The sequence below is a fragment of the Epinephelus lanceolatus genome, chromosome 9, assembly GCF_041903045.1.
Source record: "Epinephelus lanceolatus isolate andai-2023 chromosome 9, ASM4190304v1, whole genome shotgun sequence".
In the NCBI taxonomy this organism is placed as follows: Eukaryota; Metazoa; Chordata; class Actinopteri; order Perciformes; family Serranidae; genus Epinephelus; species Epinephelus lanceolatus.
Window position 1 is genome coordinate 47392398 of NC_135742.1, and position 9671 is coordinate 47402068.

Genomic DNA, 9671 nt, shown 5'->3' on the forward strand with positions numbered 1-9671 from the left:
ACTTCACCTTTGCGCACCCAGACAACTGCAGCCTAATTATGCATGCTGACAGGGCCTTAGTCACCATATACATTGAGGGGGACACGTGCCCCCCCCCCCAATGCCTAATTTTTTTTTTACTGCAATCAAAGTGGCAAATATTATCTTGGAGGACATCATTGCACTTGGTTGACTATTTTTCTATGATCTTAGATGTAAATATTGCATGTTTCTTTCAGATAAAACACATTTTTGACTTGTGAATGAGTCAATGGAACTTCTTGCAATAATGAAAAAATACTGGCAATCATGTCCGCCTGGCACAAACCACATGTTTTGGACAGCTGTGAAGTGTCAAAATGTCCCACCATCATGGTTCCTATATTGCCAGATTCCAGAGAGTCTCCCCTCTTCAGATATGGCAGAATATGTCAACTTCCAACTTGCTATGGTGAGATACATGGAAAAATGTAAGAATTTAGTAACACAGATTTGTTTTTTTCATTGATATAAAAATTAATATAAAATACAGGCACATAGAAGGACATGAAATGATGGCCAATCTGGTGTCCTATGTCTGAATTTCATGTTCATTGGTCAGTCTGAACTGGTAATATTGGCCGAGCCCTCCGCCTCAAACATTTGGTCGAGTGTCCCTTTTTTTCACAAATCCAAGGTGGCAACCCTAACATGAACGCACAGCCGGACCGGCTTGTAAACAATGGGCTGGAGATCAACACAGAGAGAGGGTGTGTGAGGTCATGCTATACTCCAGATGAAATTACACCTCTAGTTCTTCACATAGCAATTTTTTAATTCCTTCAATCTAGAAATGATGAGAAATTCAGAAACCCTGAATGCACTTGGGGATGACGGATTTGCGGAACATTCGCACAGCGCTTTTCTGTGCTCAAACCATACACACAAGCACGGTACGGACGCAGTGCAGAATTTCGCGTTGTTGTGTTCCAAGTCCGCGCTGCGTGAACAGGTGCGGATGAACATGGACGAGAGTAGCAGCAGCAGCGGCAGCGAGCTAGCAAGCTAATGTTTAACAAGCGTCAACATCAACTTTCTTTAGCACTTACCACTCTCACCGCAGCCATCAAGCTGGACAATGGACTGCCAGACGTTGTCCTTTAATTCATTGTTCATAAAATCATCCCGTCTTTTAAAAAAGGACGGGGTACTGTTAAATTATCAACTTTTCTCCCATACTGTCCTGCCTGACTGGCTTTCGGACTCTCCCGGTCTGCGCGACTATAAACAAACAATAGGTTCGTTCGAGATGAGCCAGTCCTGCGCAGATTCGATCACCGGCGATGGGCGCACAATGCATGCCGGTTAGTTTTGTGTCCGACTTCATCCCGACTTGCTCTGACGTATTACAAAAGTGGACGTCGATAAAGCCGTGAGAGCGAGGCGGCCGCAGTTTTTAGAGCCAGGCGCTGCAGTTGCTCTCCACCGACTGCACCGCCTGGCTCTCACCTGATCTAACAGCTGATTGGTTTAGACGTCGACTCAACAAGATGACATTTTAGATAAAGTACTCATTTTTGTTGAATTCTAGAGATTAAGATTGTATTTGTCTGATCTGAAGGTTTATTCTGTGAACAGAAAACATGTTGTGTGACTGATGGTGAAAACAAACTGATATATGGGTCTGATCACTTTTTTAATGAACTGACATCATTCCAGACAGGATGTAAGTGTGTCTCTGACTTTCTGCACGGACTGAAGGCTGCTGGAAACTGTCGGGAAACTGTCCGACTTCACCACAGCTTTTTGTCACTGTCCCCCGCTGCGGCCGCCTGCTCTTGTCTACTTTTCAGGCGAGGCGCAGTTCATCTCGAACGAGCCTAATTTCATTGGCCCAGCTGTGTAGTTCCGCGGGGGGTCAAAGTCTGGGCGGAAACGTTTTTCACCGCATGAAAGTTCCGCCCCCGTGTGCAAACTTCCATAAGAACCCATGAAATCAACTTTTATATTTTTCCGCGAGAATAATCCGCGCGGATATTCGCCCTCAGTGAGAATGGACTTGTGATGCATATACATGAAGCAGAAACACCAACTTACCCTCCTTGAGAAATGCTGGATATGAGGCTCCATTTAGTTTGATGTACTCCTTCTTTCCTTGGTACTGCATTTTAAACAGCATTTCTGAAACTTAGTCCTCCTCGAATGGTACTACAACACAAAAATGCAAAGGTTTATTCGACTCGCACAGCCCCAAATGCAGTGCAAAGTCAGTCAACCGCTAACAGCTCAATTTCAAGCGGGAGTCAGAAGCTTTGAAATCGTAAAATGGCGGTAGCGTCAGAAGCTAACGTTGCCTGCAGACTAGCCCAAGTCCCGGGAGCAGCAGCTAACAAACAAACGAAGGCTGTAATTTCCATTGTCCAATATACTGATTGACTACGGCTAACGTTACCACCACAATAACCGTTTTACCAGATTAAACATACAACTAGCAGTTTATTCGACAATGAATGTTACAATCGTCATTTGTTAGTTAGCTGCCGCTCCCGGGACGGGCTAGTCTGCTAGCTGGCTAATGATAACGTTGTTGAAGCCTGGCCTCATGTCTCTCCTAATTTATCAGCTATCGTATCGTACCCATCTTGTATCGAGCTGTAACTGTCCGTCTAATGTCCGCTCCATACGGGGACAGCTTCCCTCCGTATGTGTCAGGAGCTGGGTGTGTCTTCTCTGCAGACCTTGCTGCCAGGATCCCCTGGGCATCCAGATTTATCAGGATGATACCCCTGGAGGACGTCTACGTGGGGCTGTGTCCAGCCCAACCTGATCTCACAGAAATACGTGAAATGACCACGACCTCTTAACACCGCATTCCGTGGTGGCAGCACGTAATGGGTTGAAATTACGTGCTGCCACCACGAAAACAATGCCAATATAAAGTCAATTAGGATCCTCTCCCGTGGTGGACACACGGATTCCCTGATTCAATCACGTCACGTCAACCTCGTTTTCCTCAATGATATCTTTAACATTCCTGTATACACACAAAAACGCGGAAGTGTCCTTGATAACTCAACAATATGACAGGTTAATGTCAAGGCCATAAAATAAAATAAATGTATTTTGCCAGCTTTTGATAGCGTAGGGCTTTAAGAGCATTGTGCTGTGGGCGGATGGGGCACGTTCCACTACTGTTTTGTAGCTGCTGTCCGACGTCTGTGGGCTTCATTCCATTTCAGATTGCCATCCGTCTGCCGTAACTGAATCCAAACGCCAGTAATAAATAAATAAATAAGAAGATAAAAATAAGGCTGAGCACGGAAGAACCAGAGAGGAAACACCATCACATGGAGCCGTCTGCCCCTGGCAACCCGGCCACCCTCCACTCCACCAGGGGAGAGTGGACCCCAAGCCAGCACCACAGAACCAGCGGCTGCCCCGCTGGTTATACGTCCGACCATGGCAGCTGTCACACAAACCGCTGCTGAAAATTATACATTTTGATACAGGTAGGCTATATACATATTGCAAAACTCTGTAAAAGTACACCAAAGCATATTTTCGATTCCAAATATTTATTTGAAAACGAAACCATTCATATGGTCAATATAAAACATTTTGTTAGTAATAAAAAACAAATGTAATCTCAATGTGAGCCAGCCGGCGGGACTGCGGCTGAACCACTTCCAATGTTCATTCATTCATTCATTCATTCAATCGTGTGGTCAATGTGTGTGTGTGTGTGTGTGTGTCAGAGAGGAGTATCAATAAAAAAAAGTAATTATTTCGGTGTTTATTTCTTTTATTCTTCCGTTTTTTTAATTAAAATGCGTAATATAGCCAACAATATTATAGACCAAATGTTAATCTAATTATTATTGTAGAATGTATTTAGCAAATCACCACTCTCAACTGGAGACAGCAGCAAAAAAAAAAAAAAAAAAAAGGCATTATAAAAAGCCGACAAATCGTGTTAATTAATTGACGTGAGACATTGAAGAGGTTGTCTCCTATAGTCTGTAATTTTTTATTTTTTTTATCATAACTTCTCGGAAATTACTCAAAAGTAGAACATGCTCAAAGTAAATACAATAATAGACTAAATAGTATCTAAGCAATAATAAAGTGTCTAAACAATAATAAATATTATCTAAGTTATCTATTAGGCTACCATTCCACTCTGTAAATAGATTTTAACATTTCAATATGATTGTAATATTATTTTTGCTTATTTCATTATTGTTATTATTGGTTTTACTTTTTAGTAGTATTGTATTGTCTGAGGATGACTCATTTTACTAACTATCTACAGTAAAAAAGAAAAAAACAAGCAAAGAAACACTGGGTCTTCAAAGTGCTCTCTGAAACTACACCTGGCATGGCTTGTGTCCAAAAAATGAAAAAATCTAAACTTTGTCGTAGAGCTAAACCAAATACAGCATTGGAAAGGTCTCAACCTGGAGAGTGACATATGTCAGTATGAAGATTCTACATGGCTCCTGCTTTCAGCCATTGACCTTTGAACCTTGACCTCAGTGCATGTTTGAGGGCTTATAACTCAGTAATGAAAGGGGGTACAGACATGGGACCAACTGTTATAGAGAGCTCTTGACCTCAGCTATCATGTGTGTGTAGTCAACAACTGTGGGTGCTGCCAGATATGGGTAAAATATGGATAAAATTAATTTTCACCCATTTAGAAATTAGATATTTAAAATCTGATTTCACAAATGTGTTTACCATCCCCTTAAAGTCCACAGTGTACTCTCAATTCAATATTTACAACTTCCAAATCTGGGAAAAACACTTAGATTTTTAAAAAACTACAATTCCCTGGGACCGCGCCATGCAGTTTGATACATATCAGCAACATAGTTGTAGTTCTTCTGATTTGCAAAGTAGGGCTCTAAATAGGGTTGTAAAAAGATATATCTACTGAATATATCTAATATCAAGTAAAGCCGAACGAGTTATTACACTCCACCTAGATGAACTATGGTAAGAAAAAGTAAAGATGTCGGCTAATTTTCGATATTTTAGCTAATACACTAGAAACGGCGTTCTTGGGACAGTAGGTTCGTTTGCGGCATGTAAAATAGGGTTGTAAAAAGCTGAATAAATCTAATATCTAGTAAAGCCGAAGTAGTTATTACACTGCACCTAGATGGACTATGTTAAGAAAAAAAAGCAAGGATATTGGCTAATCGTAGTTATTTTAGATAGTACTCTAAAAACGGTGTTTTTGGGACGGTAGGTTTTTTGCGGCTTGTTGTAAAACAGGGTCGTAAAAAGATACATCTACTGAGTATATCAAATGTCTAGTAAAGCTGAACTAGTAATGACACTGCACCTAGATGAAATATGTTAAGAAAAAGTAGGCATGATGGTTCATTTCAGATATTTTAGCAAGTTCTTATCATTATTATTATTATTGGTGGGAAATTATAACAGGGGAATGTATTTGCCGTTTTAATATCAAGAACACTTCCGCGTTTTTGTGTGTATACAGGAATGTTAAAGATATCATTGAGGAAAACGAGGTTGACATGACGTGACTGAATCAGGGAATCCCTGTGTCCACCACGAGAGGACCCTAATTGACTTTACATTGGCATTGTTTTCGTGGTGGCAGCACGTAATTTCAACCCATTACGTGCTGCCACCACGGAATGCGGTGTTAAGAGGTCGTGGTCATTTCACGTATTTCTGTGAGATCAGGTTGGAAAAAGGGGCTTGTTTTGATGAAATTCTTAAATTGTCTATATCAACCTCCTAACGTTACGGTTTGCGTTATACAGTAACGTTACTTTAAGCTTACATCTCAAATTCGTTCACCAACAGTGCTGAACGTTACGTTATAACGTTAGCTGAGTCGTAAATTAGGTTAACTTAACTCAGCAACAACCAACTGTAACGTAACGTAATGTTAATGTCATTACAAAGAATTGCTGCCTACAAACAGAACAAGCAAAGCCTCCCGACTACTCTCCATTCAATATTAACGTTATGTTTTGCTGGCATTAACAACAAGCTAACGTTATAACATTAACTAACTTCAATGTTAAGTTACCTGTAACATTAACGTTAGCTAATTTAGCTAGTATCCTGACGGTTACAGACAGTAATTGACATGAAACTACAAACAATAACATTATGTTAGGTTATCAACTTCTGTTATCAACAGAAAATATAACAGGGAATAGTTTCTTACCTGATGTCACCAGAATAATAGTAATAATGTGAAGTTCATGTAGTTAGAATATGAAACAGATCCCGCTGGACCCTTCCGTTATCTCCATATTCCAGTTTTTTTTGTTCTCTGTTAACAATGACAAGCCACAACTCACTAAATAAGCAAGCAGGTGTAAAATAAGCCAGTTATTAAGATAGGTAACGTTATTCGATGGGCAGTCAGTCGCGCCGATGTCCTGCAGCATCACAATCATTCAAACTGATGTAATTTCAAATTAAGGCGCGCAGAGTTGTCATTGGGCAGTAGTGATGTGCGAGTCATGAACAAATCGTTCAAAACTCGAAATTCTTTTTACTGACTCGGGAGTTACGAGTCATTGTCTCCATTAACTCGTTCACTGACTCACTGCTGCTACCACCAGCTAACTAGTGATGTGTGAGTCATGAACGAATCGTTCAAAACTCGAGATTCTTTTTACTGACTCGGGAGTTACGAGTCATTGTCTCCATTAACTCGTTCACTGACTCACTGCTGCTACCACCAGCTAACTGCAAAGAGGAGAAATGCCACAAACTGTTATTCTAACTGCAATTGCGTAAATGTATCAAGCTAATTGCTGTATTAGCTCCATGGCTGAAGCAATGGCTCTGGTAATTATTTCAACCCAACTCCCCTGTCTCCTCTCCTTTCTGCCCAAGCTGAGCTGTATCACAGGCTGATACAGAAAAAGAAAGATTGACTGACCCAGTAGCTCCAGCTCGTAGAGCCCCTCCCTTACCCAAGAAACTCGCTGCCCCGCACTGCCCAGGACTCAACTCGCACCTCGCAGCTCACAGTTCACTCACTCTCCCTCCCAGCTCGTAGAGCCCCTCCCGTACCGGAGCAACTCGCCAACTCGCTGCCCCGCACCGTTCAGGACTCAACTCGCACCTCGCAGCTCACAGCTCACTCACTCTCCCTCCCAGCTCATAGAGCCCCACCCGTACCGGAGAAACTCGCTGCCCTGCACCGTTCAGGACTCAACTCGCAGCTAACAGCTCACTCGCTCTCCCTCCCTCCCTGCTCCCCTCCTCTCAGAGAGCCGCTCCCTCACCTGAGCACTGTGCTGCTCCGTTCCATTCACAGGAAGTCTCTGAGTGACGGCGCAGAAATTATTCTCAATACGAAATCATGTTTGTCTTGCAAATGTATGTATGTAAATAAAAACTGAAAATGAACTACAACCGTGTTGCTGTCTCTCTCCTGCAGTTCCGCCCCATCACGTTATTAATTGACATTTAGAAAATTATAGATTTTGACATGTAAAATTATAATCGTAAGTGATGATAACAAAAATCCCAATACATTTTGTCCCCGTAGCTACTTGTTGAATCCCAGGAATTAACGTAGCATATGTTTAATTGACGGGATGAAATTAGATGTTATACCACTGCGGAGATCGGACCCAAAACCTCGCGTGCACAGGTCAGAAGAAAACATAGCCTACTTTTTGAACAGGAAAAAATGGATACTCGCCGGAAAAGTGATGTCTGGATGCATTTTGAAATTACAAGCCCAACACATGCAAAGTGCCAGTTGTGTAAGGTGGTTTTATCTTTTCGAGGGGGAAGCACGTCAAATATGAGGAGGCACCTGAGCAGCAAACACCCCACCGTGATTTTACAACAGGGCAACCAAAACCAAACAGCTACTTCTGCACAACCTACATCAGCAACAGGAACAGCTGCAACAACAACAGCAGAAACTGCAACAACCTCATCTGCTTCTTCTCAGCAGCACATCTGTAACAGCCCCACCACCACAATCAATGCAGAGAGTGACAGTCACAGCAAGAGGAAAACGGCAGAGGCAATCTGACATGGGAGTATTTGTCTCAAGGCCCATGATGCCACTACAGCAGAGTATGGTGGACAAGGCACTGGTAAAAATGATTGCCACAGATTTTCAGCCCTTTTCTGTTGTAGACAACAAGGGATTTAGGGAATACACTAAGGCACTTGACCCTTCATATGTGCTTCCCAGCAGAAGTACAGTATCAAGACAACTTCTGCCTAATCTTTTTGAACAGGTGAGAACTGATCTTCTTGAGAAAATCAAGACGGCACCTGCTGTATGCCTTACAACCGACTGCTGGACCTCCAGCAACACAACAACAGGCTACATGTCTATTACATGTCATTATGTAAATGACTTCAAACTGCAGTCCAATTTGCTGGACTGTTTTGAGATAACAGACAACCACACAGCTGCAAATCTGGCAAGGGAATTGAGAAGAATAGCAACAGAATGGGGGATCAATGAGAAGATAGCTGCCCTTGAGAGACTCAAAGGCATTCTCTCTTCTGGCTCTCAACGAAGGCGGACGTTTTTTCTCTCGCTCCCTCCCTGCCCTTATCTGCCCTGCTTGCTGCTCTTTGTCTTGTGCTGTCTCTGTCTGATCTATCGGAGCCTCTCTCTGCATTTCTCTCCGAAACCTAATACCATGGATTTGATTAGCTGGTCTCTCAACACAATTGACCAAATTTTCTCGACAAAGAGACTGGGCAAAGGAGAGCCCGTCTGCCCTGACGGAACGTTTGCAGCCGGATACACGATGGACTCCTGGGAGAAGTGGAGGATCGTGTAACCTGTCGATCCTTTCTGTTGAGGATGGTGAAGACGTCTACATAATTGGAATTATGATAACAGGCATTCTGCTGTTTGGAGTTAGCAGCTTCCTGATCTATCGCAAAGTTCGGAAGACATTGGCAGCACTTTTGGCAATCAAGAAGCTGCCCGTCATGACTGAGGGAATGTGCAGGGCTGTCAACACTCAGACTCAAGCGATATGTGAGTTCAATCGCAAGCTGGATGCAATCCCTGAACTCCTTCGCAAGATGGATGCCAACTTGGAGAAGTTGTCAGCTCGGCTTGGCTGAAACTGGCCACCAATTCGGACATATTGGAAGCAAGCCACCGGGAGACTCAGAGAGACTCAAAGGCAGACGACAAATTGCAGTGTCGGCCTGACCTAAAACAACTGTTATCTTCATTGGCTCCCCGAGATAACCAGCCTTCCCAAGGCCGTTTACCTCTCCACTCTCCTGGATGTTATGCAGACAAGATGCTCCGGCCCTATGAGGTGTTTTTTTTTCCTAATCCCACACTGTGCCCCCCTACAGGAGCCTAGTTTGGGAGTTGCTTTTTTTCCCTCTTCCTCCCTCTTGTTCTCCTTTTTCATCTAAGTAAACGGGGCGTTGCTCGTGTGGCGACCCACAGTTCTCCCGCTCCTGTCCTCCCCTGTTATGTGTCACTGTCGTTTTTTATGTTTCTTGGACGGGATGTAACTGAAAGGCAATCCCCCCCCCCCCCCCCCCCCCCCCCGGGGACCAATAAAGGTATTCTGATTCTGATTCTGGTGTAACTGACAGTGCCGACCAAAATATAAAGAAGGCTATAAATGATGTTCTACACTGGAACCACCTAAGCTGCTTTGCTCACATATTAAATTTAGTTCTGAGGAACGGAATACAGCAGCCTC